The sequence below is a fragment of the Alligator mississippiensis genome, chromosome 1, assembly GCF_030867095.1.
Source record: "Alligator mississippiensis isolate rAllMis1 chromosome 1, rAllMis1, whole genome shotgun sequence".
Taxonomy (NCBI): Eukaryota; Metazoa; Chordata; order Crocodylia; family Alligatoridae; genus Alligator; species Alligator mississippiensis.
The window spans coordinates 339,941,757-339,968,206 of NC_081824.1; the positions used below are offsets into that span (position 1 = coordinate 339,941,757).

General features: G+C 42.2%; 1 long non-coding RNA gene across 1 annotated transcript; it reads left to right on the forward strand.

Annotated features, from left to right (window-relative positions):
* LOC109282595 (uncharacterized) lies at nucleotides 1–25,796 on the forward strand. Its single transcript, XR_009459159.1, has 6 exons — nucleotides 1–2,600; nucleotides 3,331–5,350; nucleotides 10,622–10,687; nucleotides 16,876–16,973; nucleotides 22,940–23,045; nucleotides 24,759–25,796. It is a non-coding gene; the product is annotated as an uncharacterized LOC109282595 (long non-coding RNA).
* Nucleotides 25,797–26,450: the final 654 nt, after the last annotated feature.

A 26,450-nucleotide genomic window follows, 5' to 3' on the forward strand; every position in this document is an offset into this window, starting at 1 on the left:
CAGCCACTCTAATTAAAACAGCTTACCATCACGTATATTAAGCACCCCACATTTTAAAATGGCCATTGGAACACTTTAACTAAAGCTTATTCAATGAGCTTTAGTTAAAGCACCCCCACAGCCATTTTAAAATGCGGAGGGTAGGTTCTTATAACACATGACAGTGAGTCAATGCTGGACCATTTTAATTAGAATATGGAGCAGACTCAATTCATTGAGCCTGCTCCAATGTGTTATAATTAGAACACAAACCAGCATGTCTATAGGCTGCCCTAGTGCTTAAGTGTAGGTAATGTATAAAGAGACACCTCACACCACCCACATGGCTACAAGGGGGGCAGGGTCAGAAATACTTCAGGGATGGAAGGAGGCTTTTCCCAGAACATCTAGCACAGTCTCTGATGATTGGAGGCATGTCAGTGTTCAGAGGCTGAAGACTTGATCCTGACCTGGTATCACCCAAGCTACAGTCCAGGCCACCAAGTAACACTGGTTTGCACAACTGAAAATCTGTCTCTAGAAAAGCTCATTTTAGCTAATCCGCCTATCCCTTGTGCTTCCAAGAATGGGTGTGGGATTAGAAATTGGGCATGGAGAACATCATGGGAACCTTACCTCTGCTGGGTAGTTCCAGGTCAATGACTTCCATTGTTCAAATTTGCCTTAAACAAGCTTTCCTTCTCTCACGCGCTGAGTAGCTCCTATCGTGAAGGTGTCCAGAGCCACTCAAGTCACCAGGTCCAGGATCCAGGAAAAAGTTGAGCCAACAGCCTTTGTGATGTAAGCACCACTATGACAACTAGGTGACCATGTCCTACCTCATAGGTGGCTGCTGACCAATGAGGGGCTGTGTATCATGTAAACTTTCATAGGGCTGCATAAGTCTCCAGATACAAGTATCCCCAGAGGCTAAATTTGTTTTTATGTAGAATACCTTAGTCCCTCAGATCACCTGGGAGTTTCCTGTCTTCTCCAGATGCAGTGTACTTTCCAACACTGATTGATTATTTAAATCTGCCCATGGTTGGATTTGTAAGAAATAAGAACAGGGAGGAACCCGGAGAAGCTTCCTTTCACTTGCTAGTTGCTTGGCCTCCTTTGTTTTTGCATCTTGTCATCCAGAAGGGCTTGTTGAAGCCCTAAGATGTTATAGGACTGGGTTGCAACCATCTTGTCCATCCAGCCTGCCAAATGCACCCTGTCCACATGGGTCCTGGGCCTGTCTACATGGAGGCCCCACCTATCCCCTCCAATCCAGTGCCCCCAGTGGTGGGTGTGGGGTGGATGGTTGCCATGAAATCTACTCGAGAAGTCGATGATTTGGGACTTTAAAATTTGGCCCAGCTGGAATCTCACACAAATGCCTCATAAGGTAGAAAATCTGTAAATAAAGGTACTCTTGTTTCCCTCCCATGTCGCTGCCATATCCCCTAAACATTAGTTATTTAACTCATACACAACTCCTATGATCACTATTCTCAATTAGCAGATGAGGATGGAGAGGCAAAGGGAGAGTAGGTGGTGGGTCTAAAAGACATGTGCTGGTGCAGGGGACTGAATCAAGACCTCTTGAGTCCCTTTTCAGAGACCTCTGATGTGTCAAACTCTCATTGCAGAGGGTTCACTCTCACTTTTCCTGAGAAGCCTGTAATTCATGGAGAGGGAGGGAGCTTTTTCTGATGATACTAGAATGGTTGCATGTATTGCTAAATGAATAGATGTGATTAAGTGCAGCGTGTGCCTGCGTACACTGGAGGACGTGCAGGACAAGTAAAATAAATAAGTGATTGGAGGAATTGTACAAGATGGTGGAGCTGTTATATTTTTTTATGTGAATACAGCATCTGGCTTAATCAGGCTTTTTGCTTGCGTCAAAACACAGTGAGAGGCTGACCCCCCTCTGCACAGGGCTACCTGCATGAGCACTTTTCTCTGAACTTAGCAACAGCAATGTTTGTGACCTTAGATGTGCTGTGTCTCAATTCCATATCAGAGAAGTTATGCCAAATTTTGCCATGCTATTAAGGCTGGCTGTGTGGCATCTTACAGGGTGCTGAGCACAAACGTCAGTCTTCTAAAATAGTGCCTGCTAGTGGCAGGTCAGGCGTACAGCATGTGCAGCAGTTTCCCTCCATTATTGCATGCTTCTGGCTTGAATATCAGAAACAAACATCACCCTTTCACTCCTGCTGCAGGTGCTCAGCCCCTCTGAAAACTAGGCCATAATCTTAACTCCTTTTATAAAGAAATGGGATTTCTTTCACTTGTATTCCTCTTAGCTCCTGCTCTCTCCTCAGATTTAAAGAAGGAAGGAAGTCTGGTTTGGTGTCTGGGGTTATGATTCCCCTCTAGAGAAAATGGATTAATATTCTTGGTTCACTTCACACAGATCTCTGGAGACAGGCGTCAGTCCCACCTTGGGACTGGTGTGAAACAATACTCTGGATTACCAATCTCATTCAGAGACTTGTTGTTGCTGTCTCTAGTCATAAAAGACATGAGGTATACAGTGATATGGGATGATGAAAGGCTTTGCATGCAGTTACCCAGCTCCCACATCATCTGATCTGCCCTTTGGATCTCCCAGTCCTTGGAAGGAGGTAAGTATTAAAGGCCTCCATTAATACCCTGCTGTCCTTCCTTCCTTGTGAACGAGAGGTCAAAGGCAGTGCACAAACTCCTACCAAAGGCAATACATCCTGCACATGTGCTACTGGCATTTTTCTCTTATTTAGTAGTTTCATTTGGCCTTATTTCCTTTATTGGAATAGATATATAACAAGTTCCTTTGACCTGGAAATATAAGTAAAAGTGCAAGGTCTCACCATCAGCCACTTGGCCTATTGCCTGCCCCCCAACCTTATGTAGTTTGGTGAAGCTTTGACTTTGCTCAGAGGGCTGGGCAGAATCCAGACCCACCCAGCATAGGAACTACAGCCACTGCCAGCAAATAGTGTCCGGGGAGGAGAGACAGGAGATGGAGTACTTAGAACATCACTCAGAGCAAGGTAGCAGGCTTTCCCAGGTGTGTAGAGGTGCCCTCAGTTGGGCTGGCTGGGCAAATGCAAACATGCAGTTATCAGTCCATCCACAGCAGCACTGAGCTCAGGGAGCTGATCTGCTCAGTGAGATGAATTTCACCTCCAACACATGTATTTTTATACAAACCAAAATAAAGCAGTCTTTCCTGCCGAAGTGCAGGAAGGCTGGACCCGATGATCTTGTAAAGTCCCTCCCAGCCCCTAACATCTATGAATCTATGAAAAAAATAACAAACATAAACACAACCTATACTTTGAGCCTTGATTTTTCCTCTCTGTTGTGACACAGGGTGACCATGAGTTCCTCCTGATCCCACGAAAGCAAACATGGTAAAATGTCTGTGAAGAAGGCAAATATCAACCTTTATTTTTGCTATCAAAGAGGGGGAATCACTTCACAACTTGAGGTGAGCAATTGGTGGTGGATCATCTTGGGTCCTAAAACACATGTGGCTGAAACCATCCATGTTGCCAGCATCCGCTGGTTGTTTCAGACTTTGCTTTCTCTGATACACCAGTGTTTTTACAGAGAGATAATTAAAATACAATCCATATCTCACCATAAATTCTTATGGCATGGCAAGGCATCTGCAGCATTTGCTGCAAGGGAGATGTGTGAGATCATCACCATGCACCCCGCCCACATTTGAGTTTGCCCTATTTGCCCTGCAGTAAAATCACAGTGCTTTATAGACACAAGGTTTCTGCAGCAGGATGGTGAATGGGTGTTAGCTACCTGCAGTGAAAACACACCTTTTTTACAATTGGAGCTGTAGCACTTGATAGGACAGACATTAGTAGAAGCTACCCTGTCTGGGTAGTGATGCACAAACAGGCACAGGCTGACAAATGCTTGTCCTTTCATTCCTCCCCATGATGCCATCAGTTTCTTGACATCTAATGCACCTGCTGATAGCCCTGGATTTTAAGCTTTTGGTGGTTCTTTTCCCCCATGGTCCATGCTTAGGTAGGAAAAAACCTAGTGGGGAATGAGATTTGCAGGTTAGAGGGATTTTTTGTCTTTGATTGATTTTTTTTCTTTGATTGATTTTTTTTAAAGCTAAGGCAATGAGCGTGCAACATGCCAGTATCACAGCCTTAGAGAATGACTCTGATCATGGACCTATTGGTAATGGAGCCCCAGCAGGCTACAGTGGAGTTATGCTAATTTACATATATGCAGAGTGCCCAGTGCAAGGAGGCTCCTTTCTGAGCAAAGCTGCCACTGTTTCAGCAGTTCAAATGGCAAGGAGTATGCCGGAGCCTCCTATCTGACTGGCTTACCCAGGCTAATTGTCAAGCATCTTTGCCTCCCCACCTGCCCTTGCCATTAGGAAGACTTGCAGGGGCTTAGCAGCAGGACTGGACCCCCATCATCCCCAATCTTTTCATGCCAACACTTGAGGTGTTGTCATGCTTTTAGCAACTTCTTTGCACAAACAGTTGATGGGCAAAGCACTGGCAGGAAGGAGAAGAATGAGGCGGAACAAGGGGACAACTATGGCAAGCAGGAGTTTCCAGTCCACCCCTGCAAGAGAGAATGCCACAAAACAGTTTGGTCACTGTAGACAGACGCTATAAATGATAATCCTCAGCTCTTACATGAACTTTCCCTCTAGAGATCCCAGGCAATAGAAGTATCACTTCCTTCATTTGGCAAAGACACAGAGGTGAAGGGACTCATTCAAGATCACCCAGTAGGCCAGTGGCAGAGCCAAAGTGTCTTTACTCCTAAACTGGTACCCTCCCCAGCACTGGTGAAAAAGCGGGATACTTTTTCACAGGAAATTTTCATTTTTCCTGGTCATTCTAGAGGCCAAAAATGTTCAGCCTCAAATCAGATTATTTTAGCTAAGATATTTCTTTCACCAGAGAGTTCAACTTTTTGGATGCTTATGTTTCTGATGAAGAATTCAAATGTTTCAAGGAAAGCAGATACTTTTTTTCTGGTGGGGGGTTGGGGTGGGGGGGAGGACAGCCTCTCTTTCAGAGAGAACTCAGTTTTCTGGTGAAAAAGTTTAGATAAAAAATTTTCAGCCAGCCATAATTGCACCCAGTGGACAACGGTACTTCTGAAAGCCTTGCTCCTGGAGCTATTCCTTTGGGATTCAACAGCACATACACTGGCTTGGAGAACTTGCTGTGTTTCAGGTCAATGACTCTGAAGGAAGTCCAAGCGCTCAGGCAGTAATTGCCACTGAATGCTGTGGTGTCGATCTCCACATCCTCTCTCCCTTGTACTGCTTCTGATCCAAAACAGGAAAGGAGAGGGTTAAGAACAATTGGGGATCTCTTCTCAGATTTGGGAGGTAAGTTAGGATGTGCTGCAGTCATGTCTGAATATGGATCCTGTTTCTCAGTCCGCAGCCCCCACTGAGTTCTGCGCTGCTGTGCCTATGCTGCGATCTGTGCCTAGTTTAAAGTTAGCTAAGGCACCTCTAGGAGTTACTAAAGTCACTTCTGTTGGGCATGCAGAGAATGTAGAAAGAAGATCCTGATTCACTAGGGTGCACTTCTGTAGGGCATGCAGGGAAATAGGGATATTGGATGATGTGAAATTTGCCCCCGTTCCTTCCCCTCTACCAATCATAAGAGCTTCCATTAATTGAGCTAACTTATTTTAGGGAAGTTCTGCTATTTGCTAGGGCTTCCTATTTCATAGCTGGTTCCACTCCTGCCTCATGTCCCATGCCCCATGCCCAGGACACCTGTTATTTCCACCAGCTGGCTGGGACTGGTCTCCAAAATCCAGGAATGTCCCAGCCAAACCAAGACATATGGTCACCTTATGAATCACCCTCAGTTGGTTACTTGGCCTTCAGTGTTGGTGTTGCTTGACTATTTCAGTCTTTTAGAGACAGGGATGAACTAAAACCCGTATCCAGTCCTCCCCAGCTTTAGGTCTCTTCTGCACCCAATCCCTGATGCAGCTTGACTTAGTTCTTTCTACATCTAATGCAGCTTGGCTTAGTTTGCTGACTTGTCATTGGACCCAGCTTCCCAGAACTCCAAGTCATACTGCAGACTTTGAAACTCACTCATCAGGCAGGAAGCCAGGGGGAAAGTGGCATTGACGGTCATTGAGTTTTCCTTTACTTTTACTCCCAGGACCAGAGGAGCCACCTCCACTGTAATTGAGTAACCAGGTGTCAGAGCAGTGCTAGCTTGTGAGCTGGAGTGCAGCTAAAAGCTGACCTCTGAAAAAGGCCACATAGAAATCTCCCCTAGACAAGGTACCTCATAAACCTCAGCCTCTTAGATGGATTCTGACAGTGAGAGGTCAGTGTTCTAACTACCCAGTTTTGGGGCTGCAATAGCCATTGCCTAGTGATGAACATGATAGGCAACTCTTGGTCCTGCAACATCCATTTGACATGTCCCAATAAGCACTAGGGCTGTGTGAAGCTTTGGGTGCTGATTCGATTTGGAGGAGATTCGGCCTGATTCGGTAGCCGAATCTCTGAATCCAGATCGATTCAGGAGACCAGTTAAAAGGTCTGAATTGATTCAAAGCTCTCCAAATCAATTCAGAAAAGATTCACAGAGCTTTGGAGGTTCAGGCAGTCCCTGCTCATTGCCACAGGGAGCTGGACCTGGACTCTGTGCTGGTAAGTAGGGGGCTGGAGGAGGGGGTGGGGCTGAAGGAGGGGGAAGGGGAACATGGGGGTTCCCTCTGCCAGGCCCCATCCCCTGCATGCTCCCCCAAGCTCCCCTGAGCACCCCCTGACCCTCGCCCACTCTCCCAGCTCCCCCCATGGCTACCCCACCTAGTCCCAGCTCCCTGCTCTTTAAAAAAAAGCCCCCACTCACTGGTTGCTACCAGGCAGGGGGGATCCCTGCTGCCCCCCACTGCTCCATGCTATGTGGGAGGCTCTTCCACAAGCCCATCCCTCCCCCATGGCTGCCATACCTGCTCCAGCTCCTGGCTCTTTTAAAAAAAAAGCCCTGCACTCACCGGCTAGTGCAGCAGCCTTGGGGCTTCTGGGGGCTCATGGCAGAGCCCCCATGCAGTGTCGGGCAGCAGGGGGCAGCAGGAGTCATCCCCCTCCCACCTGGCAGCATCTGGTGACTGCTGGTATTTTTTTTTCAAAGAGCCGGGAACTGGGACCGGGCGGGGCAGCCATTGACGGGGCTGGGAGAGCAAGCAGGGGATGGGGCCAATTCAGAGATTCAGTTAATTCAGTGGTGGCTGAATCTCTGAGTAAGATTTGGCCGAATAAATTCGGGACGGTGATTTGAATCACTGAATTGAATCACTGTTCCCTGAATCGGCTGAATCCAAATCTGAAGTGAATACTAGTTGCTTTGCACAGACCTAGGAAACATCTACTTCTGGAACAGACCCAAGTTGTAGCCAGCACTCATTCAATTTACCTTTCCAGACACATAGCTGGAATTACTAATCTCTTACAATTTGCTCAAATTGTGGTCTATCAATAAAGTAAAGGGTGAGCCCACAGAATCCTGATTAATCCTCACATAAGATTCCATAAACTGAGGCATATAACTAGGTTCTAGCCAATATAATTAGGTGTACTGGTCACAACCAGTAGAGCTCTCCAGTTGCTTTTTAATGCTTCTGATAATGTAAACTTGATGTAAACCCGGTTGATGGTAGCATTCAATGGTTGGAGTGTTACAAAGCTGATAGAACATTGATGCAATTTCTGTCTTATCATCTATTCAACATAGAGGTTAATTAGTGATGCAACCACCAGAGGAATTGAGATATATATGCTGTATGCTTTTAGATTAAAGTATAAATTATAATGGTCTATAAAAACAAAGTTGCCCATGCATGCTAGGAGTATCAAACTCATCTAGTCCCATGGGCTGGATGAGGGGCACAGTGCTGATCAACTGGCTAGATTGGACCTGCAGACCAGCCCCATGCACCAGAGCCAATGAGTCTGGCCTAGTCTTCTAAGACTACCTCTTTCAGATATTGGCATAACCCAAGGAGGCAATGGGAAGCAGTCCCCTAAACAATCTGATGCTGGTACTAGTTCAACAACTCAGAGTGGCTGATAAGACAGCATGCTGTGCCTATGTTTCTCCAGTAAGGTTGCACCACATAAGAGACAACATAAGAGATCAATTGAGTCTGCTGGAGTGTGGTAATTACTGCACTCATAGATTCCAGCATCACGTTCAGTGAGCTTTAAAGTGCTCCCACTGCCATTTTTCAGTGCAGGATGCTGATACACATGACACTCTAGGGGCTTTAAGTAGAGTGGCTCTTGGAGCCACTCTAATTAAAGCACCCCCCCAACTCCCGGAGCATGTGTATAAATGAATGCACCCTGGAGCAGCCCCCAACACCATGGGGTTGGGGCTGGCACATGCTGAATAGAGCATGCAGGGCAGTTTGAGACACATAGGCAATACTGAGGGCTGGATAACAGGGCTCCACAGACTGAATCAGGCACACAAATTGTATCTTTGACTTGCCTGCTGTGTGCCAAAGCTCCTCACGTTTGTCAGAGACAGTTTAGTGAATGGTGAAAGCTGTTAACACTGGTAAGAACTCCAGGAATAATATATATATATATATATCCTGAATATAGAATATAAATTCTGAATAATATTGACGTGTTTAATTAATAGATTTGGCACAGTATTTAAGATGTTATTAGTTAAAGAACTCAATTAGCTGCAACAAATATTAATTGTCTGGTTATTATTACTGATGCCTATAAACACTATAATTGCTGAGAGTCATGTTCTGTGCCATGCTGAGTCATAATATTTAGACATATAAATAAAACTAAATATAAGAGCAACATTTTTATAAGAAGGGGTCTGATTAGTAAGGAAGAAGCTCCATAATTATTACACCAACATGTGGAATAAAAAAAGGACTGCAGTTGTGATAGATGCAAAAGCATTACTGCCACAAGACAAAGAGAGGATACAAACCAGTTGACAATCATTGTAAGCTAACAGCAGAACTTTTTAAAAAGCCTAATGACACCTAGTCACACTTTCCTGCAGAATGGTACAGTGGACAGGAGTTCATTTTATATAGCCCAGACTTTTTAAACAAGAGAATAAATTCAGTTCTCAGTTGCAGTGGTATTACTAAGAACAGAATCTAGTCATTCATTCCTTGCTTTCTGTGGAGAAGAGGATAAAACAATGCTAAACAATCCTTAACTTCAGAACTAGACAAATGACAGAGCTGCATTAGTAATTGCCTTTGTACTACAGTGGGTAGGATTGACATTTTGGACTGGATCCTTAAAGTAAATTTGGTTTTCTTGACAGAGTCATAACAGGGCAGCTCCATGCCCTGGGCACTAGCTCTACATGGGGCAGTGCCAGGTGCTGTGCTGCCTGTGGTAGTGATGTGGCCAGCTGCTAGTTTTGACAGAAGCAATTATGCACCCCTTAAAGGTAGGATGACCATACATCCCAGTTTGGCTGGGATGGTCCCAGATTCTGTAGGATGGTCCTGGTTGGTTGGTCAAAAGTCCTGGGCTGGAGTCTGTTGAGGAGGTGGAGTGACATGGAGTACCTATACATGTGATGGACCTCTATTCCAACTCATGCTAATTAGCATGCATTGGAGCAGACTCGATTAATTTAGTCTGCTATGAGCCTACTGGAATGTGCTAATTAGCACACTCCAGCAGCCTCAGTGCCATGTCTATTCATTGTACCCCCACACTTCAAAATGGCGGCGGGGGTAATTTAACTAAAGCTTGTTGAACGAACTTTAGTTAAAGCACCCCCACTACTATTTTGAAACATGGGACACTGAATAGAGGTGACACTGCAGGCCCTTTAATTAAAGCATCTCTCAAAGCTGCTCTAGTTAAGGCTCCCCCCTCCCCCCCCCCCCCCGGCCCATAGCATGTGTATAGATGCCCATGATGCCTAGGCTGGTGGCCAGGCAAACATTTGTGCTGCTGTATGGGAGTAAAGACACGCCATGTGTTGGTGGGATGACGTCTGCTGTAGTTGGCCCACTTGCTCCCACACAGCAGCAGTGGTGTCAAGATTAGGAAATATAATTTTAAATGTCCCTCGTGGAACAAAGTACCAAATTAGCCTTTTTTTTCTGTTGAAGCATTTAAAATTGAAGACTTAGATTTTTACCTTAACATTGCAGTGAGCAACATTTAAAACCTGGCCCATCCAGGTTTGGAAAAAAACCAGGCAGTGGAGACTAGGTAGTGAAGCAACATGAGTTTATACTACTGTTCTCAACCAGGAAGCTGTAGAATCCTGGCCTGCACTGGGATCATTTCAAGGGTGCCACAGTGTGCCATATACTATCAGCATCGTTAGAGGGTTCACAAGATAAACCCAGAGATTTTAAAATGGAATCCATAGCATTAAAATATTCTGATCAGTTGTGGTCTTTTCAAGTCCTTTACAACAGGAACATTGCTGTATTACATTTTTGTAGTAAAAAAACAAGTGAAAATTAAAAACTAGCATTTTGTGAGAGGTGCCCTGAGTCTAACAAGGGGTTCCTAGAATCTAAAAAGGTTGGGAACCACTGGTTTACACCATTTGTAGATATGGCCCAAAGATTTCATTGTTCCTTATGCCTAGTGTGTTTCCTTTAACAGTGGCTTCATTCTTCCCCTTGGAAGTGTGGTGGCAGAGTGGTTATAGTGTCTTCTTTGTCTCTGGAGGTAAGACTTAAGAGTCTAGATTTGTGCACTAAATTGCTCCATTCAATCCTACTGTGCATGGGTACCTGTCATTTGTATGGTAGAGTAAAAGAAAGCTGAATATAATACCAGCTATGTTACCAGCTACAGAAAATGCCATACCTTCTTAACTACAGTAGCCCAAGTGCCCATTAAGCTGGTCCAGACCCTTGATTTGACATTATTTAATTGGCCTCACTGCTAGAAATTTAACTTTCCAAGCATGGGACAACTGACTTAAAATTTTCCTATTGAGGTGTGACATTTATGAACTTCTATGTTTATAAAAAAATTAAAAAATGTTTGATGTTGCAAGAGGCAATAGCACCGAGATAACCCCATGGCCATTAAATTAGGTTAATGATATTTCCAGAACTGTGAATTATGGTGCAAAATAGGAATATATTTTTTGTTCTCTAACATGATTGATTTGACAGTGTGGATTTGACTGATGAGTATTAAATGCAGATGAGTGACCACAGTTTTCATGCTAATATATTCCAGTGATGTCAGTGTTGCAAAATGTCAGCTTGTTTAGTCAAATCTTGGAGTATTAGCATTTTGTTGAATCCTTGAGTTGATTCAATAGCAAATGGAATGTGTCACTGGATAGCATATGTCACTAAATAGTTCTATAATTAAAACAGTGCATTGCTTAACTTGCACTGTCTTGCATTAAAATCAAATGAACATACAAGTTTTTTGAGAGAAATGAATAGGAAGAAAGACCATGAATTGAATAAAATAGAAACTGCTACCCAATAAGACCTCAAGATTATCTACCGTATAATGTGTTTTTGGTAAAAGCATAATGAAATTTAAGAAGATAAAAGATATTAATTTTTAAAGAAGGATTCATTTTTGTTATCTCTCCCTGGCCTATTCCACTCAAGGACAGAAAACAGAACATATCTTTTCTGAATTTCCATTTTGGCTAACTTGTGTTACTAAAAATGCCTGAATGTGAATATATGCAAATTTTGTTTTACATAGTCTGTGCTGGAAGGGAATGGGTAGCAAAGATCTACTGGATTATAAAGTTATCAAGTTATCCTTTTGTTTGCTTTACAGTACAATTTTTTTTCTGTTTGTTTCCTAAACTAACCAGCCAAGAGCAAACAGATGTTGCTGTCAACCTTCCACAATAATTTACAGTAATGTTGCTTTGATTTTGTTCTATTAAAGGCACAGACAGCAGAGCAATTCTCTGCTGTAACTCACAGAGCTTCACAGGTAGCACTATGAGTTACACTGATCCCCTGGACCCAACAGAAATTTGCTATTGGGTTCAGGGGGTTGGGGATCCAGTTGCTGGCTGCAGGCCTGCAGCCAGTCTCCTCTAGCAATGCCCCTCCACTAGGCCTATGCAAAGTGGCTAGTATTCACTTTGGATTTGGCTGGTTTTGGGGACAGTGATTTGATTTGGTGATTCGAATCACTGTCCCAAATCGATTCAGCCAAATCTGATTCAGAAATTCGGCCGCCGCTGAAGGTCACATCCCCTGACCACTCTCCCAGTCCTATCAATGGCTGCCCTGCCTGGCCCCAGAATCCCAGTACTTAAAAAAAAATCCCTACGTTCACTGGCTCCTGTCAGGCAGGATGGGGGGGGCAATCCCTGCTGCCCGCCACTGCCCCATGCTGCATGGGGGGGACCTGCCATGGGCTCCAGAGGCCCTGATGGCCACTGCAGTATCCAGTGAGTGCAGGGATTTTTTTTTTTAAGTGTTGGGATGCTGGGGCTGGGCAGGGCAGCCATTAACAGGGCTGGGGGAGTGGGCGGGGGGGTGGGGGACACTCAAGGAGGCTGGGAGAGCAGGCAGGGGATGGGGACTGGAGGGGGTTGCCCCATGGTCCCCTCCCCCCTCCTCCAGCCACACCCCCACCCCCTACTTACTGGCACGGAGCCCAGGTCCAGTTCCCTGAGGCAGCGAGTGGGGACTGGCCAAATCTCAGAATCTCTGAATCTTCTCTGAATCTTTTTTGAATCAATTTGGAGAGTTCAGATCTATTCAGACCTTTTTATTGGTCTCCTGATTTGATTCAGATTCAGAGATTTGGCCCCCAAATAGGGCTGAATCTCCTCTGAATTGAATCAGCAACTGAAGCTCTGCACAGCTTTACCCTCTACCCTCCCAGCCCCAGCACTATTTTTACAATGGAAGGCGGAAAGGGAGCAGAGGAACTCATTCTAGGGGTTCTCCAGGCAGTGCTGGACGGTAGGGAGATTAGATTGGAGACCCTACTCCCACTACCGGGGGCGGGGGAGCTCTAATCCACCTGCTCCATCCTTCAATGCCAGCTGAAAACCCCCCAGACTGAATTCCCTCTGCTCTCTTTCCCCCCTCCCATTCTGAAAGCAGCACTGGGGCTGAGAGGTGGCACAGAGACAAGTTACTGAAGATGTTCCAGTGTTGGAAAACCACAACCCCTTTTTCTTTTCATAGAATCCATAGACATTAGGGGCTGGAAAGGACCTTGCAAGATCATGACTGCTTTATTTACACTAATACTCATCTCTGTTAACAAGCCTATTTTTACCCCTGGAGATGCTTTTCTTGGTTATGCCCTTTAAATTTGGCAGCTGCAACTTTATAGCAGCCATTTTGAAGCTGCACTTTACTTATTGCTATTTCCTATCCTCTAGCTGGTAAGCAGAAGTAATGCTTTTCTTTAGTTTTTTCTTTGTTCTTGCTGAAAAAAATGGTTCATTCCTCTATCTTCTTTGTGTTAGCTTAAAGAATTCCTTTAAGAGCTTATCTTAAGCAGTCTTTATTATCTTTTTGGCCAAAAAATATTCCTAAATTCCTCAATCAGTGCTTTGTAATTTGAATTAGAATTCCATTAAAATTAAATGGAATGAGAATTGAACAAAGAGGGAAGGAAGGGTAAAAATAAGAAATAAATTAAATTCTGCCAACTCTACTCATCTGCTAATTATCCCCTTAGTACTTTAAAATACCTGAAAAGGTTTGTTGCAAGGACTCAGGACACTGAATAACAGATGTTTAACAACTTCATTTAGACTTTGAAGGCATTGCAGCTGCAATGTGACAAGAATAATGTGTAGGCTGTACCCAGAGGTAAACTTAATAGAGGAACTGGGAATCTTTTATTCATTCAGCCACCAAATGGAAACTTTTATATTTAGGCTTAGTTGATGCAAGTCAAATCAATCTAATTCTTTTGTTCAGAATTGTAAACACAAGGAACATTAATCATGTAGAAAAAGTGCCCATCCCATCTGACCTCCATGGTGGCAATGGAGATAAAATGTGAAGGTTGTAGTTACTCTAGATGCAACAAAGATACCAATAGCATGGCCATATATATTTTAGTAATAAGCCACTAATTTTGTTGTTTCTGATAGGGTTTTTGATACCTGATTTAGACTTTTTAAAGTTATTTATTCTTCTATTTGGCCAGATACGTTAGTTCAGGTTTGTAAATGTTTAAGAATCCGCCAAACTCTTAAGCATTTGATCATAGGATCATAGAAAATAGGAACCTCATAAGGTCATCTGATCTAGTCCTCTGCTCAAGGCAGTATCATCCCTGACTAAACCATCCTAGCCAAGTGTCTGTCCAACTTGATCTCGAATGGAAATTCCACAAATTTTCTAGGTAGCCTGTTCTAATGCATGCGTCTGTCATAGTCAGAAAGTTCTTCCTAATCTTCAACTTTCATTTCCTCTGCTGCAGCTTGAGGTCATAGCTCCTAGTCCTGTTCCTTACAGCCACAGATAAAAGCCCATTTCCATCCTCTCTATAATTTCCTTTCAGGTATTTGAAGACAATTATCAAAACACTTGGCAGCAAATGTGTTTACCAGCTAATCTTCATGGTTATTTGATCTGTTTGACTCCCGTGAAACCGCACAAATGGTGTAGCATGACATGAAATAAATATCACAAAGGTGAAGATAAACTATAGGTCATTATGTGCTTGAATTGAAGCTAGCTTATTTAATAAAATGGAAGCAATGATTTGTTAATGACTACTTTATTGATCCCTTGTGCTCCAGCAATTTGGTTATACAGTATATTAGAAGCTAATTATTTTCCCTTTTCACCTAAAATGTTAATGACTATGGACAGTTTGCAAGTAAATTGGTGACATGCATTGTGATGACAGTACACAAAACAAGTATCAGTCTGTGTAGTCATCAGTTTACAGTGTATCAGCATGAATTAGGACAAAAACAATTTCAATGCTTTTTTTCCAAAGGCCATTTTATGTCAAAATATCTATGAAGTGTGACCGATATGCTAGGAGCCAGTCAGTTGGACTGATAGTGATTTTCAATTTAACCCTGATTTTAATTTTTGCCTAAATTTTTTCTTGTAATTTCCTTGATGTTGTTGATGGAAAAACAAGTTTCTTTAAAGCCTATAGAGGCCAAAATGTCCTTTAAAACATATTATGTATACCAGTTACCCTGCAGTATTATCATCATCAATTTGACACAGAATTAGACAGCTATAATGATGAGCATGGTCCCTGTTATTTACTCTATTGTATCTCACCTTTGTTGCCTGCTGTCCACCAAACCTTTATTTTCTTTTAGTGATGTTTGGCTCAAATGCTTGCAAACCTCTTGCATTTTCAAGGAATGTTTTGGAAAATGTATTAGTCTCTCTGTGGAAGCTTAGTTTTTAGCTCCAGAGACAACACAGCAATGGTATCCACTTTAAAAGATCAATATATTTGGTTTTCCATACTGATTGAAATGAGTACTACACCAAACAGAATCATGGGAACATATGGCTGGAAGAGACCTCAGGAGGTCATCGAGTCCAGCTCCCTGCCAAAGGTAGGTTCATTTCTGCCTAAAACTCCTTTTATGTGATGTTACTGAGCAGTAGCCTAATACTACTCCACACTAACATCACATCATGGTTTTTGTCAGGCAATAGTAGTATCCGGCTACTGCTCAGTCAGCATCTCATGCAGATGTGGCCAGTCTGTGCCAAACATAGATCTTATTAATTACAGTGGGTAGAGCATCATAAATATTCAGGACAACCTCTCTTGACTATTTTATATTATCAAAGTGCTTTGAAAACATTAATGAGTTATTCTTAACATAAAGAAGAATATTTTTCTAAAATAAGTAATTTTTGAATGTTCAAGTCTGGGACATCTGAAAGGAGCCTGAGAGTGCTGATCCACCATGCACTGGAAACCAGACCTCAGTAAGGTGTTGCAAATTTAGCAATTGAAAGGATTACTCATTTTAAAAGATAGGCTATAATGCATTCTGTAGAGATACCGGCTTTATTTTACAGAGTCCCATACAGAAGAAACTACATTCATACATAGCCAAACTATATGAGTCTGGTCTAGTGAGCCATGGAAAGTGTTAGCAGTAGAAGCAAACCCCAAAAATAGAGCAAATGATCTAAAAAAAAGCATTAGCCATGCAGTGATGAAAACATTGTTTAGTGCCTATGGGGCTGAGAAATGCCTTTTATAAGTTATTTAGCCAAGAGAATGTAATCAGGGAAAACTGAGAAAGTGTTCACAATGGATAAAGCTATCACTGTGCTATTTAGGATCATCTTGTCCTTCTAAGACGCACAGTGGCATTTCATAACTTTTCTCTGCATGCTTAAGCAAGCCTGTCTTTAAAATGCTTCATTCTTTCCCTGCTAAGTGCAACTGCAGGAACTCTCATACAGTATTTGGGTTGTTGGCAAAAAAGGGGGAGAGGGAAGCTCATACAAGAGTGACACGGGCTCAAATGTTTTTGTTTACTTCAAGCAATGCACTGTCAGAACAGCATAATCTTATTACTCTAATTCAAGAGTTATTTGCCTGAAAAGAAATTCAACTGCTGCACTGCTTTCTGTTTCCCTGCCTGTGGTTCTCTTATATTCCTGGGAAATCCCTCACTCACTCTGAATTAATATTTATTTAGATCTCACAAATGTCTAATAATGGGTATGTGACTGCAGCAGCAATGGTACTTGCATCCAGATCTTAGTAAAAGAGGAATAATACTATGGAGGAGAGCCCTTGCTTCATTGAATGGGTCTCTACACTTTTTGGGTTTTCTTCATAACCCAAATGAATGAATTGGACAAAAAATGTCTTGATAAGTGTTAAAGTCAGTGACTTGTCTGTTTCTAAGACTGTTGTTAATGTTGTTGGGTATTTTTCTTTTTAAGATTATTCATATGAGGGAAAAAATGTAGATGAAAGCCAGTCAAAGGAGGAAACTGGGAAAGATTCTAAGAAGGATCCACCTCAGTGAAGCAGTAACAGGGTAAGGGTGTGTGTGGTTAAAAGAGAGTCTTTATTTTAATAAGTTTCTTTGTTCACTATTAGAAAAAAAAAGACTTTCTGTGATTTTTTTTTAATCCTCATTAAGAACAGTATTCTAAAGAGACAGGATCAAAGAGTCCTTCCATTTCTTCATAAGTTCTAAAGTGTACTTAGATACCATTGTGATTTTGTATAATAAGAACTTAAATGGAAAAGGGGGAAGATGAATTTGCAGCACTTGAACGCCAATGATTCCCTTTGTTCTGCATTACCAAGATATTTCTAGGCACAAAAGAAAATGAAGAATCTTGCATTAAAAAGATTCAATTCTGGCATTCTGTTATTGCCCACTTAAAGATTGCTTATCTTGTACAAGCTTCAAAATGAACCTCTTTTACCAATTCATGTGGCATTTACCATTTCTTAAGAATAATTACAGGAAATATATTCAGTTATGAGTCCTCATGTTATCAATTTGTATAAGGTGTTTGAGAAAAATGCTGTATTTATTCTTTGGTGCCTGCTTTAACTGACATTTTTGGTTATAGCTCCTCCCCTCCCCCCCCTCCAATACCAGAATTTCTGTTGTCAGTGTACTAAAACGTTAATATTGCTTCCAATTTTACTCTGGGTTGACATCTTTGTTAGCTCTGTTAGATTGAAAGCTGGTCAGAGAAATTTTAATGAAATAGTTTTTTGTCACAATTTTGTTGATGAAATAAAAAAACATTTTGTGGGAAGTCTGATTTTTCAATAACTTCTGCCAGCTTGACTGTCCAGGTCCAAGTAAGCCTGCTGTGCCCTTAGCCTCTGAGAAAGGAGCTGGCAGTCTTACAGCTCCCAGTTCTCTAGCAGCCTATAAAATAGGCAACTGCAAGTACTGTCTTTCAAATTCTCCATTCTCAGTGGGCTGCTAAGCTTCCTGTTATGGAGCAGGAGTTCTGGGTAGTCCTGGAAGCTGTGGACTGTGGACAATTCTGTAACTTTAGTGATGGCTGTAAGTGCAAATGATAAGTCTTGTATCAGTTTCAGTCTGAGGCTACCAGTAGTTCGCGGTCCTCTGTTCCACTGCAAACCAAAAGGTAGGCAGATAGCATTCTTTGAAACATTTCATATTGGAAATAACAAATTCCATAGTATTCAGAATGAAACCTTGTGGGGTTTCCGTTTGATGGGGGGAAAAAAAAGAGTTTTTAGCTATTTGTCCCAATTGACACAGAAAAAAATAATGAAATCTCAAAATTTTTCCCAACAGAGGAAAACCAGTTTTTTCCTTCCTCTAGTTAGGATGAAGTTCATCATCTCTGTTCTTACTCCTGAATTTATAGTCTTTCGTTGATTTCTGGTAGCATTCCACATGCATGCATATGCACACACACAGACACTCTGTGCATATGCATGCATGTGCACACACATACACACACACCTGGGCACATCTACATGTACACTTTAATGTGCATTAGCCTATTTTAATGTGCATTAAAGCATCAGTTTTGAAAGCGCCTGGCACTGTGTCTCATGTATTTGTATAAACAGCAAAGTGTGCATCAGCGCTGAGAAAATGGTGGTGGTATGTCTTTGAACTAAAACACATTGAAGGTGTTTTAGTTCAAAAGCATATTGCTGCCATTTTCCCAGTGCTGATGTGCATTTTACTGTTTATACAAATGTATGCGACACAGTGCTGGTCACATCAGCTCACATGTGGATCACCAGCACATCACTGCACAAAAAGATATGTGTATAAATGCCATGTGCTATGTAGTTAATATGCATTAAGACAGGCTATTGTGAATTTTCTTAATACCTCACAAAGGGCACGTCTACATGTGCATTAATGTGCTTTAGTTAATATGCACTAAATCTAGTACCTCCATTGTGAGGTACTAGAGTCTCCTATAAACATGCAGAGAGCCAGCTCAGACACTCTGGAAATAAACACGCTCCAGCAGCCTCTGGCGTCATATGTATTAGTGTCCCCATGCCAAAAAATTGCGGCAGACACTTTGAACTAAAGCTCATTCAGTGAGATTTAGTTCAAAGTGCCCTGCCACCATTTTTCAGCATAGGGATTGCTAATATATATGATGCTTAAGCACATTTAATGAAAAGTCCTTGCTAATTAAAGTGCCCCACCCCCACGCCTCTCAGAGCATATGTAAAAATACCCTAAGAAAATGCTCATTAGCCTGTCTTAATGCATGTTAACTAAACAGCATGGGTTTTAAGTGACACTTAATGCACATTAGCTTATTTTAATTTGCATAAAATAGCAGATTTTTAGTGATGGTTTATTGTGCTTTAAAATAAGCTAATGTGCATTAAAGCCCATGTGTAGATGCACCTGGAGGTATTAGATTTAATGCATATTAACTAAAGCATGTTAATGCATGTGTAGACACACCCACTGTTGCCTTTTTTTGGATGTATATATTTTGGGAGCCCTGACTGTAACTGTAACCCTCCCCCCTCCCAAAAAAACCACCCTTGTCCATGCAATTCAAGCATTGCCATGTTGGATGTACATTTGGTTGCACTTATTGTTAAATTATTAGGTGCCAGATAAAAGCTATTTTAAAAGCTTGATTGTGTTCTGCCAAAGTCTGGCCCAAAAACTAGAACGCTGTTGCTGAAGATGACACCATTGCAAATGAGTAGAATTACTTTTCTGATTATGTCTTTAAAAAATTTCAGCAGCTGAGCATATGCCATCCATTAATCTTTTGCATCATTGCAGAGTTACATCCTTGAGTAAAAAATGCTAGCTAATAGCAGTGTTCTGATGAAAATCCTAGCTAAGGAAAACATACAGTAAAAAGTGGATTGTGAAAAGGGTCTTTTTAGTGAATTCTAAAAAGTGTTTGAAAAAAGATAATCTCTATCGTTTTCTCTACCACTGAATAAAGAAACTGAATTTTCAGGGCAATTGTTAGCTTTACTTAGGATTTCCATTTTAGGAATTAAAAGTTACAAAATTGGGCATTTACTGATGCACTGCAGCTTTAAATGACACATTTGCAGTACTGTTGCTAGTTTGTTATAACAGACAGGGGAAAAGGAGTTCATATTGTCTGTTAATAGATGTAATTACTCAAATCTACAGTGTCTTTCAAATCCAACACCAACTTCCAGTATAATAATTGTTCCAATTGCTGAATAAAAACTTGTTAATTTCTGTGGATGCTAAAACAGCAGGCCGTTAATCATATTGCTCCTGGCAAAGAATCATCTGAATGTGTTATGTATTCGATGAAATGCCATTACATGATGGTTTATATCTCTGCTATGCAACTGAAAATTAGAATTATAGAGTACAAGAGGAATAAGAGGAATTATAGCAGTTCGTGTTTTTTTTCAACCTGAAACTGAACCTTCTACAACAAAAAGTTCCTTGCCCATTTCATTGGGTCCCTGGATTCTTACCTAATTGTAAATGCAGTATACAGGGGTGCAGGAAACATTGGGTGAATCTACATGAGATGCTTTACTGTGCATTAGACTAATCTAATGCACAGTAAAGTGTCACCATCTACATAGATTCATAGAAGTTAGGGTCAGAAAGGACTTCAGTAGATCATCGAGTCCGACCCCCTGCCCGGGGCAGGAAAGAGCGCTGGGGTTTAGCCTTCTTTTAAAGACCCACCTCCCTTGGAAGCCCATTCCAGATTTTGGCAACCCTTACCATAAAGAAGTTCTTTCTGATGTCTAACTTAAATCTGATCCCCATCAGTTTGTGACAATTGTTCCTAGTGACTCCAAGGGGTGCCCTGGTAAACACAGCATCCCCTATTCCTTGCTGCCCCTCCTTGATGAATTAGTAGGCAGCCACAAGATCCCTTCTCAACCTTCTCTTGCGGAGGCTGAAGAGATCCAGGGTCATCAGTCTCTCCTCATAGGGCTTTGCCTGCAGGCCCCCAACCATGGGAGTGGCCCTTCTCTGAACCCTCTCGAGGCTGTGCACATCCCTCTTGAAGTGTGGCATTCAAAACTTGATGCAGTACTCCAGCTGTGTCCTGACCAATGCTGCATAAAGGGGAAGTATCACCTCCTTGGACCTGTTTGTCATGCACCTGCTAATGCATGATAAGTGTGGTTGGCTTTACTGATCACTTTGTCACATTGATGACTCATGTTCATCTTGGAGTCAACAGTGACCCCAAGATCCTTTTCTGCTGCTGTACTGCTGAGAAGGTCCTCTAATGTGCGCAGCCATTACTGTGCAGTAGATTAGTCTAATGTACCATTACCTAGTACTCTGTATATACAGAGGTGGAGGTGGAAAGGGATCTTGGAGTCCTAGTGGACTCCAAGATGAACATGAGCCGGCAGTGTGACGAAGCCATCAGAAAAGCCAATGGCACTTTATCGTGCATCAGCAGATGCATGACAAATAGGTCCAGGGAGGTGATACTTCCCCTCTATAGGGCGTTGGTCAGACCGCAGTTGGACTACTGCGTGCAATTCTGGGCGCCACACTTCAAGAAGGATGCGGATAACCTGGAGAGGGTACAGAGAAGGGCAACTCGTATGGTCAAGGGCCTCCAGACCAAGCCCTACGAGGAGAGACTAGAGAAACTGGACCTTTTCAGCCTCCACAAGAGAAGGTTGAGAGGCAACCTTGTGGCTGCCTATAAGTTCATCACGGGGGCACAGAAGGGAATTGGTGAGGATTTATTCACCAAGGCGCCCCCGGGGGTTACAAGAAACAATGGCCACAAGCTAGCAGAGAGCAGATTTAGACTGGACATTAGGAAGAACTTCTTCACAGTTCGAGTGGCCAAGGTCTGGAATGGGCTCCCAAGGGAGGTGGTGCTCTCACCTACCCTGGGGGTCTTCAAGAGGAGGTTAGACGAGTATCTAGCTGGGGTCATTTAGACCCAGCACTCTTTCCTGCTTATGCAGGGGGTCGGACTTGATGATCTATTGAGGTCCCTTCCGACCCTAACATCTATGAATCTATGAATCTATGAATCAAAGCACACATGTAGATGCTGACCAGGAGCTAATTGCTCCCAGTCAGCCTAGGCAGCAGAGGACAGGGAGAGTTGTCTCAGTTTGGCAGGACGCTGCCTTCCAGCCATGTGGAGAAGGAATAGGTCCTGATCACCATGTGGCTGGGAGGCAGCTGCCTTGCAACCAGGATAGCTCTCCCAGCCCCGTGGAAATCAGGGCAGGTTCCAATCTTGATGTGGCTAGGAGGCAGCTGCCTGGAAGCCAGAACAGCTCTCCTCTGCCCTGCAGAGATTGGGACAAGCCCCTGGGGAGCCTGAAGCTTCCCCCTGGCTGCTGCAGGGGGGCAGAACAGGACAGGAGCAGCCCCGGACTGAACTGCTCCTGTTGGAAGCAAATTTGCTTCCAATGGGCACACATTCAGATGTGTGCAGGGCTGCAGTTTAATTCACCTGAATTTTCTATGTAGAAAATTCAGGCTTAGTAACTGCACATGTAGATATGCCCATTCTGGGCTAGAACTAGCCCTTCTGGATCTTATCTATCTGCACTGGAAAAAATGTGATGGAGTAAAGAGTGGGCAGACATAGAAGAATTCAGTTACCCTGCAAATTCAGGTGTATGCATTTTCATTGGCCTTCCTTTCTAGCTTTGGGAAAGTTTGGGGGATAATAGGCCCTGGGGTGATTAAAAGCCCAGAGCGGTCAGATGTCTCAGTGACTGGAAAAGAGGACTGCTTGAGGCCCTGGCTGCCTCCCTGAATCTCTGTTAGATGGTGAACTTTCATCCTTTGCCTCTTTTTTATGCTGCTCAGGAGCCAGATATACGGACCTTACCCCTGGATCTAAGGCTGAATGTATGTGAAGCTTCCTTGTATTTATGTCTGTATTTACTTATTTCTTGGGATTTTTTGCTGCTGTGGAGCTGTGGAGCCTAGTACCTCTGGTCTATTAGATTTTTCAAGCCATGATAAATTTGAACAACAGGATTTACTTTTACTAACTTTCTTTATCCTAGAAAGTATGAAATCAGTGCTCAAAGTCTTTTGATGATTTTGTCCAAAACAAAAGATAAAACTACAACATGAAATAAAAACACAAAAGGACTAGTGTGCCAAATTAAGGTGAGAATATACCACTGTGCTAATATAAATTCCTCATAATTCATAGTTAGATAGAAATAATTGTTGAGATTTTTTAAGTTAACATCTATTGCGTTGAAAAATCTGGTAGAAAAACTGAAAGTTATTACTAAATGAAAATAATGTAGGTATAAGTCAATTATGTTATAACTGTATTAAAACAAAACCAGATCATAGCATAAATCAAAATGAGGGGCATACAGAACTATATGCAATTGCAAAACTACATTCACCAATACTGTGTATGCAAATAATCTATTTTATCATACAAACTATCCCCAGAAATAGAAGATGGTCCTGTTTTGCCTTGCAGTGCCTCAGAACTTATCTGTCAAAGCAACAATTTTCTCCATGTCATACTAGCTAGACAGAGTTCTGTAAGTGGTTTTCTCTTAGAATGATAAGGTCAGATTCTACTCTTATTAGTAGCTGCTTCTATTAATTTCACTGCTACTCTAAATTTTCTATTCATTTCAATCATATAAGTTCAGAACAATTTGGTTGACTTCAATAATTCCACTGACTTTATCCATGTAACAGAAAAAATTGACTTAGAAGAGTGACATTTAGTTAGGCCATATTAGGTATATTATCCATTCTATATCTATTAGAGGTCAAGAAAATACATGTATTAATTTTGCAGAGGAATTTATTAATGCTTTGAGAGCTTGCTGACCTTACTTCTAATGGCAGCTTATTTCATTTACATTTTATTTAGTCTACGCTGTTTCTTGCCTTATCAAATATCTAATTTTAAGGATCTTGCTATAATCTGTAGTATTAACATCTTTTGTTTGGGTTTAAAAGCTCTAAGCACTTCATAGTAGGTTATACTAGCCCAGAATTATCTCCCTGTTAAGCTGATAAATAGCACTTACATGGGTCACTTACACAGAGTTTTGATGCAACTCTCCTTGCCTTGGTCTTCTAGGCATTCTCAGAAGTGACCCACTGTTGCCACTTATGCGGTCATAAATATATTTTGCCTGATGGTGCACATAACTCTGGATAAATACTTAAATGCTTGTTGCAGAGTCACTACAATTAGCAACTATTTGATGCCAGAGGAGAGGGTCACTTGCATGTCTTAAGCCCTATATCTTACTGAATCAATTACTTGCCCAAGAAGTGACATAACCAGGTTTTGGGCTTCCCAGGGGGCTCTGGATTCTGGCCCATGTTCCTGCCCCCAGCCGGGTCAGTGGCATATGACTCCTGTCTATCCAGTTTATCCAGTGACTATTATATGCAGAAACATCATTGACGGGCAGGAGACAGAACCCAAAGCTCCTCATTTCCAGGGCTGGGCATGTCTACACATGCACATTAGTCTATTTTAATGCACATTAAAGCATCACAAAAAATGCACTAATATGCATTAAAACAGGCTAATGCATATTTTTCTAATACCTCACAATGGAGGTACTAGATTTAATGCACATTACTTAAAGTGCATTAATGAATGTGTAGATGCACCCACTGAGACACAAAACAAGACTCCTTCCAGTCTTGGGTGTCTTTCCCTCTTGCTCATCTAGTGGGCTGGCTTTACTAAGAGGGTAGAAACTGCTCTTGGCCCTATCTAGATTTGGACCTGTGTTATACAAATAGACTTTTTGCCTATTACTTTTAATCTTATGTATTTTCTTGAGTTTTGCATTGCCTTACAAAACTCCATTTTGTATTGCTCTGTAGCTTGACATAAGTGTTCAACCTTTGTATGCTGTATGGTGAAAGAAAGGGTGAGAGTGTGTCTGTGGAAAAGGAAAACATCGGCTGGTGATTAGCTGAAGAGTGAAGACAGATAAAAGACCAGAACAAGAAAAATCCACCCCAAAACAGTGAGAGAACAATGGCAATTGACTTTCAAGGAAGAACAAACAGTAATAACACAGCAAAATCCCAGAGGACTGTGTGAATTGACAAGGCTATAAAAGATGGGGTGAGACATATCAAGTTTGGCTCTTTTTCAGCATGTCGTCTTGGAGCATTGGTTCATCTGATGAGCTGGACTGGCAGGAGCCCAGCTCCTACTCATGATCAACTTGGCTGGCCACTAAATTGATCAAAGCACCGATACGACTGGTAATGTATGCCAGCACAGAATAGAAATTGGGGTATGGATGTGCTCTGCGTGCGTGCGTGCGCACGTGCGCACGCACGTATGTGTATATTACGCACTTAATCAATAAAGGTGGAACTTTGCCTTATCCCCCTCATAAGGTCTCGCTTGTGGTTTAAGCAATTGGCAATTTGTGCAACACCTGGGGGTTACGGCACTTTGCTGGGCACTGGGAGATGCATGTTCAAACCCCTCTGTGTGAGGAGTATCTCAAACTCCCTGAACAAGTGCCCTAACTACTAGGTGAGAGGGCAGAAAGGTGGGGCCTTCCCCCTTTTCCGGTGATTTACAACACTACATGCCTTTTCATGTGGAGTGGTATAAAAAAATCTAAGTGGTTCATGATACTACTCGCCCATCTAAAGATGGAGACGGGTTTGGGCCATTAAGTGTCAATTTCCTCAAGAAAGGTGCATTAAAATTATACGTTCTGTTCCCAGTTAGAGTAGTTTGTCCATTTAAAGTGACCTAGTAAGAAGTTTTGCTGTTAATTCTAAATATAAATGGTAATCTACAGGGTGATTTAGGAAGAAGTAATGTAAACTGGGTATCGTAATCAACCATAAAAGTAATAAACATGTAAACCACCCATGATTGCTTTTTAGTAATGTCCTTGAGATGGCAAAGGAACATTTAAAAATGGGGCCATAAGGAAAGCCTATGATTATTATTTTTTTTAATAACATCCTTGAGATGGTAAAAGGAATATTTAGAGAGATCTTTAAGTAATTCTTGTATATTCAACTCACAGTGTACAACACCAGGAAACTCTCATCTGAGAAGACAGGCATAATGTTACATTGTACTAAGTCAGCATAACAATGGACAAAATGTGATAGTTTAGGCCCAAGGAGAGACATTTAATTTAGCTTGTAAGTGTTACTCATAATCAAAAGCTGTTGGATCACATAATCTCTTTGAGAGGAGAGACAGAGAGTAGATTTGCTGTCTGCCACATCACAGTGACTTTAAGAATATTTAAAAGTTAAGAAACAAATTAATAGACGTGGATGGTAGTTGGTCTGGAATCTAAGGGATGGAGAAGACGATGTTATCAGGGATGATTGTCATGCTATCAGAAGCCTTGCCTCCAAAACTGTAAATGGAACATGAATGACACGTGCCCCCAGAAGCTGGGGTGGAGGGAGAGGGGGCACAGCGACCGTCTGCAGGCAGCAGTGGCAGCGGCAGTGGCTGGGGGGGTGGCGAGCACTGACTGGGACGTCGATGGCATTTATCTCAGGGGGTACACCGCCAATCTCAAG